The sequence below is a fragment of the Trifolium pratense genome, linkage group LG2 (assembly GCF_020283565.1).
Source record: "Trifolium pratense cultivar HEN17-A07 linkage group LG2, ARS_RC_1.1, whole genome shotgun sequence".
NCBI classification, from domain to species: domain Eukaryota; kingdom Viridiplantae; phylum Streptophyta; class Magnoliopsida; order Fabales; family Fabaceae; genus Trifolium; species Trifolium pratense.
In genome coordinates, this window is record NC_060060.1 from 2,055,779 (window position 1) to 2,068,536 (window position 12,758).

A 12,758-nucleotide genomic window follows, 5' to 3' on the forward strand; every position below is an offset into this window, starting at 1 on the left:
ATGATAAAAAAGTTAGGGTGTTAGATTCTCAAATTCTCATCAAAAACAAAACATTTAAAAAAATAATATTAGAATCATCAATTATTTAATTAACTTAACATATGTTTGTTTCAGCATTCAATACCAAAAAATTCAATACTCCAAGTTCACGTTGAAATAATGTGTTGCCGCCAAAACTTTGTATTGAAGCTTATATGCAAATCACAGTGAATGCAACTCTAGCGTTTACTCTATTTCTAGCTCTGGTGTTTTCTCTTAATCAATTTTATCTATTAAAAATGTGATTAATCATTCAAAAAACAAAAAATTTGAAGCAAATAGAATTCATCAACAAGTTCAAGTTCCGCGCTCGCCATTGTGCCCAGCCCAATAATAAGGGACCAAACCGGCCCACTTCAAGGGTCCGTCTTTCCTATTGGAATCTAGCAGACAAAACCGCCCACGTCTCTAACGTCCAACTCCTCATTTTTTTACTTTAATGACCTTAATTCTCTTCTATCATCGATGAGGATTTTGTAATTGCCTCTTGATTCTCCTCATTACCGACTTTAGTTATATACATTCTTTCACCAGAAGAATTCAAGTATGCTATTCTACGATGTATATATACATTTTACTTCATGTACCTTACTGACTTGAGTGTCATAATATTTACAAGTACTCCGCCCCCTCCACCCCCAAACTTTGTTCACTTCTACTTTGATGTGACGTGCTCGACGCCGACCACCACTTTCTGATCAAACACTAGTAGTCAAATAAAAAAAAGGCTTAATTAGTAAAATGGTCCCTTAAAGATATTTTTGGTTTCAGATTGGTCCCTTAAAGAAAAAAAGGTCCAAATAGGTCCCTTAAAGAAAAAAAAGTCCGAATAGGTCCCTTAAAGACATCTCCGTTAATCAGTTTGGTCCCTAAAAAGAGGTCTAAATAGGACCAAACTGATTAACAGAGATGTCTTTAAGGGACCTATTCGGATTTTTTTTTTCTTTAAGGGACCTATTTGGACCTTTTTTTCTTTAAGGGACCAATCTGAAACCAAAAATGTCTTTAAGGGACCATTTTACTAATTAAGCCTAAAAAAAAATGAACAACTAACAATTGTAAAAATTCCTCTAAACTGTCAGTCTTTTTTAAAAAGATTTAATCGTCATCTCTGTATGTCCATCATTAATATGTGGTCCATAAGTTGAACTCTTGTTTATCCTTGTCCTTAATGTTCAAAGATACTTATATAAATCCAATTTTATCACTCTATAACATATACTACTCCACAGTGCCTTTTAATTTCATCATTGTGTATGTGTAGGGTCCTATATGATCAAAGTCTCACACTGCAAGGAATCAATCAAAGTCGAGTATGAAATGCATTATCACAAAAGTTTGATTAATTTTTGGTCCTTTTCTAGTTATGATCAAAACTGTTTCATTGAGCATAACCAAGGTGATTCAGAAGAAGTCATTTTGGTACAGCTTTTTAAGCAACACCAAAGGGAACATTTGATTATTGCAAACTCACCGGACCCCTCCTTCTCCTTCAGCTACACAGCCAACATTGAAATTAATGCTCAGTACTCCTCACTATGCCACTTTCCGGTGAGATGACTGTGTAAGAATGGACAATAGTATGCTTGAAGGACAATTGGTATACAATTTACACTGCTGGTTCATAAGGGGGAGTTTGCTAGATCGCTACATTTACGAGTAATTATACAAACGAGTTGAACATAACATTTTAACCTTTAAATCTTAAAAGATTAGATATAGAGTTTTTCTACTTATGTTTTGTTAAATTGACTTGGATCGCATCTCCAAACGCTAGCTTAAAGGATGAGGTTGTCCAAACATTTATACTCAATAACCTGTGAACCTGAACAATGTGGGACTCCAAACAACTTCAACACTCACCCTCAGTCACACCTAGCATGGACCTAGGTCAAATTCTCACATTGCAATCTTTAACCTGATTCTGAGCAACTATACAAGTGAGTTGGACGCCACATTTTAACCCAAATTAAGTGTGAGTCTCTCTGTGTCTGTGATCCATCATCACCCACTTCTTGCTCCCCCAACCGAACTCTGATACCATGCTAAATGGACTTGGATCTCATCCTCAAAAGCTAGCTCAAATGATGAGAGTGCTCAGACACATTTATACACTCAATAACCCAAAAACTTGAGCAATGTAGAACTCCAAACAACTTCAACTCACATATACACCAACAATGTTTTATTGCATCTTTGCCATTAAAAAAAATATATATATATATACACCAACAATAGTTTGAGTTCATTCATTCATCTGGATATTTTTTCATTCACATACACTTGTATCGTAATTGACACGTTCCAGGCGTATCGAACAAGTCGTCTAATACTATTTTGGTCATCACATGCATTGGGTTATATAGGAGCAACCATACATGTGAGTTCAAAACATTGTCAACCACACGCGTGAATATTGGATACTACATCTTAACCAAAAACTAAGGTATATTACATATATGAGTGAGTACTCATTGATCTCACTTATATATATGTTGTTTATTAACGTTATTTTGCCATCCAATTTAAGTTTTTCGCTCACCGTTGACACATCAACAAAAACATACCTAAAAATTGTTCGAACTACCATGCTGACAACTGTAGGACTAATCCTTACACCCGATCCATATTAAACGGCCTTGGAGTTGGTTGTGCTTTTGAAGTATTTATTTAAATTTAAATCATGCTTTTTTTCTTTTGGAAGCATTTATTTGCATGTGTAAAGGAATTGGTTGTGTTTTACCATTTATGTGATTGATAGAGCACATAAGGAACCAGGCTAGATTCATGGTTTGCAGTTAAGGAACCACATGAGGTTGTTTTTTAGCGCAGGTGCAAACGGATGAAGTAGCATTTGTTGTCACACATTGATTTATTATTCATTTTGGACAATGACTTGCAAAAATTTAAACGTAGTATAATATTTTTTGCATGCAAATTATTTTATAAAAATTAGATATGCTTGTAGCTAAAAGATATCATAGTCGATTTACCAAAAACAATAAATTATCATAGTCTATGCTTGTAATAGTCCGTCAGTGTACCTCATGATTTTCTCTACTTCTCTCTATGTAGAATTTTTATTTTCCGTGGAAACCAAACATGTATCGGGGATTAAACATCCATTTCCAGTACCAAATTTTTTTTAATAGTATAAATTTATTAATTTATAAACTATAAGCTCGTTTTTATACTCCCTCCGGTCTTATATATAAGGAACACTTTGAAAAAAAAAATTGGTCATTTTTATAAGAAATACTCTTTAAATTTATTCTTTATTAAATAGATAATTCCTTGTATACCCTTATTAAATTGTATAAAATGCAACTTATTTAAATGTTATGCATTAATTACACAAACACATTACTAAGGTTAGTTTTGGAATAACACATAACATTTTAGAATTTTTAATAAAAAAAATAAGCATCCTTGGTATGTGTGTTTTTCTCAATGTGTTCCTTATATATAGGATCAGAGGGAGTATTTGACAAACAGTAGAGTCTCCAAATGTCTTATCATCCTTATTAATGTTTTTGACTTAGTACAAAATTTTACTTTTGAAATATAAATCCTCATCTCAAAAGTCATCACTCATCATGAGTTTCATTTCACCGTAATCGTACAAATAGTTAAATAAAATGCTTAATTAGTAAAATGGTCCCTTAAAGATGTTTTTGGTTTTAGATTGGTCCCTTAAAGAAAAAAAAGGTCTGAAGAAGTCCCTTAAAGAAAAAAAAAGGTCTGAATAGGTCCCTCAAAGACATCTCTGTTAATCAGTTTGGTCCCTAAAAAAATGTTCGAATAGGATCAAACTGATTAACGGAGATGTCTTTAAGGGACTTATTCCGACCTTTTTTCTTTAAGGGACCAATATGAAACCAAAAATATTTTTAAAGGACCATTTTACTAATTAAGTCTAAATAAAATAAGGTAAAAGCTGTTATTTATAAATGTCATAACGGAAATTGTCAATGTACTTGTTCTGTTGTTTGTCCGTTACAAAATTTGTACAAATGAGTACAACTTATACGGCCAACTTATACAGAATATCTGAATATGGTAAGAGATTCAGAATTGTTAAGGAGTTTAATTTTCTTTTTTATCATAATATTTGTATGAAGTTTTTACCGTTGTAAGTGATGACTAAATCTTTGTTGGAGAATTTGTAGGGCATACAAGGTGAATTTTCCTTTATCAGCCGAATTTTCTTCATACGCACGAGTCATGAATCGAACTTCTGACCACATGTTTAAGGAGACTAAAAGTTTTTTTCTAATGGATCTTTATTTAACTTCAATGTATTTTTTTTTTGTTTTTTTTAACCCAATGGTATCCTCCACTCGTAATTATAGAGACTAATCTCCTTGAGATAACTGAGATTCATTTAAGGGTTGATCTCTCCCAGCAAATGTTTCTCCATATGCACCGGTCGGAGATCGAACACAAAATCAAATAGTTAAAGCACTCAAATATCTATCACTTGTGTGCCACCACACTATATAAAAAACCACCAAATAGTAAAATAACATTGATTGATTCAAACTAGTTATGTTTACAATTTGTCGAACGTAAATACAAATTATTAATTTATTTTTTATCTTATTTTTAATTTATTAATAAACCAACCAGTTTTTTTTAGATTAAATAGATTAATAAAATGCAATAGAAGATTAGATTATATTAGATAAAATTTATTAAGATAAGTCAACTAAAAAAAATAAGATTAGATAAGACAATACAAGATAAAATAAGATAAGATAAGATATAAGATACGATAAAAAGTATAAAAAAAAAATAAGATTGCTACTTTTTCTATTTATTTTTTTTTTGAAAAAAAAAAACATTTTCGACATTATTAATACATGTTTTTAATAAAAACAAAACCTAATTTTATACATATCATATAACTGTTATAAACTATTTCTAACATGAACCATAATATGGAAGAATAGAGAAGAAGAAGAAGAGAGAAGAGAAAGGAATAGACTTTGTATTATTCTATTCACAAGTGTGTATTACATTGTAACAAAGGGGTCCTATTTATAGGACATATTTAGGAGACAAGAAAACCTACACAATAATGGACATTCATTACTATTATTATTCATAACACTCCCCCTTGAATGTCCATCAAGAATATGCCTCATTAAAACCTTACTAGAGAAAAAATCATTAGGAAAAAAAAAAATCCTAGTGAAGGAAAAAGAGTACATATAATCCTTTATATGTAAACTGCCTCGTTAAAAACCTTACCAGGAAAACCTAGTGGGACAAAACCATGGTGAAGGGAAAAAGAGTGCAGAACATATATATTTATGTCTCCCCCTCATAAAAACAGTTATATATGAGATGAAAAAACCAAATAATCTTCGGTGCTAGTTCCTCATAAGATTTGCTTGAAGTTGATTTTGTTGAAATATTTGACATATTTTCTTTATTATGTTCTTCTCCAAATTAGCAGTGTGTCCGATATTATCTTCATATTGAATTGTTGCATGAACCATCCTTTTGTAATAAAAACATCAAGTTTCTTGTATGTGTTGAATTACAGACCTTGACAAACTAAATCCTTCAAGGATCATCATTATCAAGTGAGCCAGTCAAATACGTTAAAACACATATTTCACATGAATTGAGTATTTCATATGCTACTCAACTTAATTAATTTTTGAATTCACTTCAGGTGAATATGCTTCTTGAAACTCAATGATAGACATTTATCAATATACTTGAATAACAATTCAAACTCTAAATATTTTGTTTTCATTATTTTTCTCTTGAAAACTTATTCATGTCGATTTATCTCCATCTGCAGATGAAATGGACTACTGGTCCAAAAACATTTCGCTTTGCAAAGCTACTTTAATATTGTATCAATTGCGTCTATCAATAATTTCATTGTCTATAATCTTTAATAGACTTTGATCCGTGATCCTCATTGTCTTCTATCACATATAGCGCTTTATTATGTGCAAAAATATTGTCAACGTTGACTTCATCTCGGTTCCATCGTATTCCATTCATGACATAGTTTGTCGAGATCTCTATATTTTCGTAAATTACAGGTACCTGATAAGTTCTTCCGGAACTGGAAAATTAATTATGTCAAATACTATTTTCATATCCTCACTCGGGTCATCTTTGTTTTTAGCTCCTTTTCTTATTTGAGGATTTTTATCTTTGGAACCGATTTGCTTACCATACTTCACGTGTGGTTAAGAATCATTTGCAATATTAGATTGTCCAACAGGGACATTCATTTTTATTGGAGCATTAGCAGCTGTTGTTTGATTTCATAAACTTTGCAAATGAGTTATCTTTTGAACTTCTGGTTCATATTGATTTCTAAGAGGATCAAAATAACAATTATTAATTTATTTCAAAACATTTCAATTGAACTTCTAGTTCATATTTTTAGCTGCTTATTATCTCCCCCTAATATTGGGAAAACTAATTCACCAATTGATAATCAGCCTATAGAGCTGTGAAAAATCTCCAATTATTGGCTCACTTTAGAGATTCATATAAAAATTATTTTCCCAATATTCTTTTACTACCCATTTAAATGCATTATATTGGAGCAATTGAGACGTACCCAACACATCCAAAAATGTTTATATGGGAAATTAGGTTTATAAACTAAAATTCAAATAAATTAGGGGAGAGCTTATGTATATAATAATTTGTTGGCATGATGCTATTCAATATCTCAACATACATGTTTGAGTGTTCCCAACTATAACTTAGAATGGATCTTCAGGTCCATTATTTTTTTGTTTGTATGAACATATTTCACAAGATGTTCGGTATAAATTTCAATTAACATGTGATATTTATCAAATATTTTCTAGAATAATATATATAAAATGATCTCTTAAAAATAATTTCACAAACTTCTGGTTGTGAGTTTATAACAAACATACATGTGACCATTTGGTTGATCATCAATTCAAATTTTAGAAATCTAATTGGTCCACATGATCGGTGTATTGATTTACAAATATCACCTTATATATATTCTAAAAAATAAAAGATGCTCATTTACTTAATTTATCAACTTCCTTTGGGAACTAGTAACACATAAAAATTATTAGATTGAATGAACTTCTGGCCATTCAATACATATCCATAGAAATTTTTCGCATCATAATAGACCAGAAATGACCCAACTGATCTTGCCAATGACCAAATTAATATGATTTATTTGTAAACTTCTGGTTTACTTGAACATGTGCTTAAGTTGCACTAATATCATAAGTACACCACAAACTAAAGACAAAAGTTGATAATATGTCTCGTAATATAGAGATAAAATATCTCCGTCGTTTCTTGTTTCAATATGATATTCATTTATGCGAATATCCTTCAAACATAAAAAATTTCTTTAAGACTTAAAAATATACAATACATTGGCAAAGCGTAACTTTATTTCTCGATATAACAATGCATTGACTCTTCTGGAGTCTTCAATAATTTTCGTACTACCAAATATAAAATTTAACTTTTCATGAATAGTAGTATCGATGAATATTTTCAAGCTAAACAAATATGTTTCTACAAAAAAAATCTTTTCGGTGGAACACAATAAAAAAAATAGTAATAATTTATTTGTATGAGAATTAAAAGAGTAAAAATAAAGTTTAATAAAAAAAAATTTATGTGGATTTCAGTAGAATTAGAAATTAAAATATAGTAACAATTAAAATATTTTAAAATTAAAATCAATCAATTGATTTAAATATGTAACCGGAATAATTAAAATCAGTTTATATTTACAAACTGTAACCGGATTATAATTATAAGTAATTAAAAAAATAACTGTATTCAAAGCTTAAGAAAACATAATCACCATAAAATAAATTCAAAATTTAATGTATAAAAAGCTAAATGTAACTTTTTTCTTAGGCATATATTTCATAGGGAATAATAATAGTCTACCTCATAGTAAAATATAAAATAGATAGATAGAGATCTTACTAAGTTGTACATCGAGAAATAAAGCCGAATTATCATGTAAAAACTTTCACATTTCAATTGATAATTATTGAAATTGTACCAATCTAAAATATGATTAATCAAATATTTTTGAAATTATTTTCATAAGTTTGCTACTTCAGGAGCATATTCAAGACACATACATAATTGTTCTTTTAATTTTGGTCAAATTTATACTAAGATCAAATAGATCATATGGACTTTAATCATGTTGTAAAAATAATTAGTTCTTCAGGAACTCAACAACAAATCTCTATTCAGAATGGCTAGAGAAAAACACAATTTTACAATCTTTCATAATATTGGTTAAGAAAATCCATATTCTTTGAGCAATCCATCAAAGATGCGCTAATATTAAAGTTTTAGCTTTTCAAGAACTATATCACAAGTGATCTTGATATAATGATCACAATAATCTTCATAATTTCTTCAAGAAAATTTTATTCTTTGAGCAATCATTCAAAGAGACTTCAATATTAAGGTTTTCCCTTTTTCTTCTTAGTTCTTCGGGAACTATCACATATATTTTCATTAGTTTTGCTAATTTGCCCACTTTTTCGGCCTCTTTTTTTTTTTCTTGTCATTTTTTTTCACTTCTAGTGAGAAGCCGAACTTTTAAAATTAACACAGCCATGACTATTACCACGACCATGACCACAATTTTGTCCATGGTAATTATGTGTTGCTACATTCACTTCTGGGAACGGAGAAACATCAGTGGGTCGGAGTTCATTCATTTCTGAAAATAATTTTTCATTCATTTTTTTTATTGATAATATCATCAAATAATAAAATCAAGCAAATTAGATAAGCATAGTTAACATAGTTAAATAGAATTTCTTATAGTATGTTTATACATTAGATGGTGACAAAACTAATAAGGAAATTGTTTAAAGGAATTGCTACAACATATAACTATTAATATATTATTATATTATTTCTTAAAGGAATTAAATTATTGGTCTTGAAGAAAAATAATTATAGGTAACGTACATGAAGTTTGAAAGTTAAAACCATAATAGCTTATGATGATGCTAAACCATAACAACATAGTCATTTGATAGGTAACGTACATGAAAAATAAATAGTCATACGATTATATGTTTGATTGTTTATACCTTTCAATATGATAAACACTAAATTCAAATTATTTATCAACAACATCTCATGTATAGATCATGAGCAATACACATGAATTATAGAAATATAAAATTGGTACTAAAAATGATAAAGCTATCCTTCAGGGATAACATGTATATTGAATTCTTCTGGAATTCATAAAAAATAATATAGAGGAATTTCTTCAAGAACTATATAGCATCGTTATAATGTAAAATTAATTATTTATGCAATCCTTCAGGGATGCATATAACATTGAATTCTTCATGAGTTTTTCAAGAACTCTATAATAGATCTTATCAAATATTTTCTACACCCTTCAGGGATGTGTCACAATTGAATTCATCAAGATTTCATGAAGAACAAAATTTGAATTTTTAAGTTCTTCAAGAATATATATAATAGATCTAATTGTACGATCCTTCAAAGATGTATCCATAATGAATTCTTCAGGAATTCGTGGGAAATACAAATTGATTTTTAAATTGTTCAAGAATTGTATAACATATCAAATCAGTTATTTATCCAATCTTTCAGATGTTCATTTTACTTATATCTATGAATCTTCAGGATTCATATTTTAAAATTTCATCATACTATGAATCTTCAGGATTCATATTTTAAAAATTTCACCACGATACTTCTGGATCGTAGGCTGTAAATCAATATAAAAAAACGAAAAAAAATAGAATTAAAAAATACAAGAAATAAAATTATCACCTCCCATGGTTGCTATACCTTTCTTGAGAAGGGAGAGAGACTATCGTGCTGATAACGTGTTATAAACTATTTCTAACATAAACCATAATATGGAAGAATAGAGAAGAAGAAGAAGAGAGAAGAGAAAGGAATAGACTATGTATTATTCTATTCACAAGTGTGTATTACATTGTAACAAAGGGGTCCTATTTATAGGACATATTTAGGAGACAAGAAAACCTACACAATAATGGACATTCATTACTATTATTATTCATAACAATAACTTCTTTTTTTCTTACAAACAAAATAAATGGAAATCAGCCGAAAAAGAACAAAAAACTACACTCTCTAGAACCAAGCTACCACAGAGTAAGAAAGAATCAAGGGGACCGACTAGAGGAGATAGATGGACCATGGGATCATTGTTTGAAGAGACACCTGTTGGATATTTTCATATAATAATTTATTTTAAAGTTAATTTATATATTTATTATTAACTTTATTATTCATTATTTACATGTTTCCTAATTAAATTGTTGCTTAGTCATTTGGCCGTTGCTTTATGCCTATGGTTAATCAACATAAATAGATTTTATGATTTTCTTAATAACAAGGCCGTTTGGTTTGATCAAGTTTTAAGGGATCATGAGAGGGGATCCTATGAATGACTTATATATAAGGGTTACAATCAAGCTCTAGAGGAAGAACAAGAAATAGTGAAAGAGTATGGAAAACTATGAGTGAATTATAAATAAGTTCCCATGAGCATCCAAAAGTAGTTCTATGAGACCTTGCTAATTCACGTGCAGTGCTAGCAAGATGTGACTGTTGTATCCTGGAGGGTATTAGCTATGAGACCAACTGCACCGGGTAACTTACCTGTGGTGGCGAAATACTCTTAAGCCCAGTGCATTTGCACGCCTCAGTCAAATCGATAAGTTCTTCTCATTATATATTTTATCTTATTATGAGTCTATTTATCTGGAAAATTAATTTCTCTTATTTTATTATTATGAAATAATTCTATGTCTAATATTTTTCCAACAATCTTAAGAGTATTCTTTTGGCATAGAATTATTGTGAATTTTATTTTGATTTGTTAACCCAAACCAAATTATTGATTAAAGGACAAATTTTATTAGATTCTAACTTACCTTTGAATTTGATTGGTGATAGGAGTAAAAATTTTGGTTTTGTCATATACGTGCTTTTCAAACCAAAACATGGACACCGCATTGCTCAATATAGATTCAAAAACGGAAACAACCAGCCTGTTAATCTTAAATTTGATTTAGCTTTGATGGATGATATATTTGCGAAAGTTGTTTATGAAACAATACATGCGATGAAGGACAATTCATGGATGGTAGACTCAAGGGCTACCACACATATATGTGTAAATAAAAATGTGTTTACTTCCTATAAAACTATAGGGAATGGAGAGGAATGTGTGACTTCAAGTGATTGTTGTTCTTGGTAAAGGAAAAGTGATTTTGAAACTCACTTCAGGAAAAATCCTCTCATTGAGTAATGTTATTCATGTGCCTGATATGAATTATAATTTGGTGTCGGTATCTATATTGAGCAAAGCAGTTATATACTCCTCTTTCCTTGAAACCATCCACAAGGGATAAGTAAATTTTTAGTTGCCACCGAAGCATAGCGAAATTGAAATTTGGCAACATTGAGTCTCTCCTTATTCAAAGAAAGGATAGTTGCATCTGTTATGTATTGAAAAACCATTGGGCATATTTGAGCCCAAGATTTTATTATTTGAGAGATATTTTGAAATATAGAAAAATATATATATTGTGGAGTATCCATTGTATTAGAATAATACAATGATGATCAAATAAATTTTCGATAAGAAAATAAATATTTGTGTGGATTAATTTTTTCAATGTGGGGGTTTGTCGCTTGGAATTTTTTCAAGTAGACTTGGATAAATAATTTGTTTGGAAACTTAATTCTACCAAATGTGGGGGTGTTGTCACTTGAAAATCTCCAAGTAGACCTATACCAATAAATCTAAATATAGATTTAATTTCTCTCTTAAGTGGAGATGTTGTTGCTTAGAATTTATCTAAGTAAGCCTATGATAATAAATCATAGATGTACATTTGAAAATAAATGATAAAATATTGATTAAGAGACGTCTTAGTCAATGTATTGTGATTTTGTGAAACAACGCGTTGTTGAGTGATATATATAAAGGATCCTGTGATAATCCCACTGAGCAAGAAACTAGTGGATGCAATATACATCGAAGGGGACGGATTTATGTCCAATACAAAAATTGAAAGTGATGGTAACCCAACATAGATTGTGAAAATTCGCAAGGCTATGTTCATATGGGTAAGAACAAGTCACTTGTCAATTTGAGGAGACACTATCCAATTTCTATTTGAGTTCATCCCTATGGTGTAGTATGGTGTAGGATAGTGTATACTACAGCGATGGAGGTTGAGTTTTTATCTTAATGAATCTATAGCTCATGAATGAGTGGTGTGCTTGACTGTGGTGTACACTTGATAGATTCACCTATATGAGTGTTGAGGTGAGGCCGCTTCTATGAAAGCTTGGGCAGACTTTCTAGAGCCACTCATGAAATCCAGGAATAGGTGCAAGGCCAAAATGCATCACACCGCGTTGAACAACTTTGGACGAAAGATCAATGTGAGTGATGAAGTCACTGTTTCACATACGGAATGAGGTTCATAGAGGTTATAATCTCACCGACATTCTAGTGGATCAAATTTCATTTGCTCTATGTGCTAGTTCATAGTCCAAAAGACACTAGTGCTTATGCGTTGATTTTTCACGCTCTTGGGAACACTTAAAACTTTAAAATAAATTGTGGGGGATTGTTGGATATTTTCATATAATAATTTATTTTAAAGTTA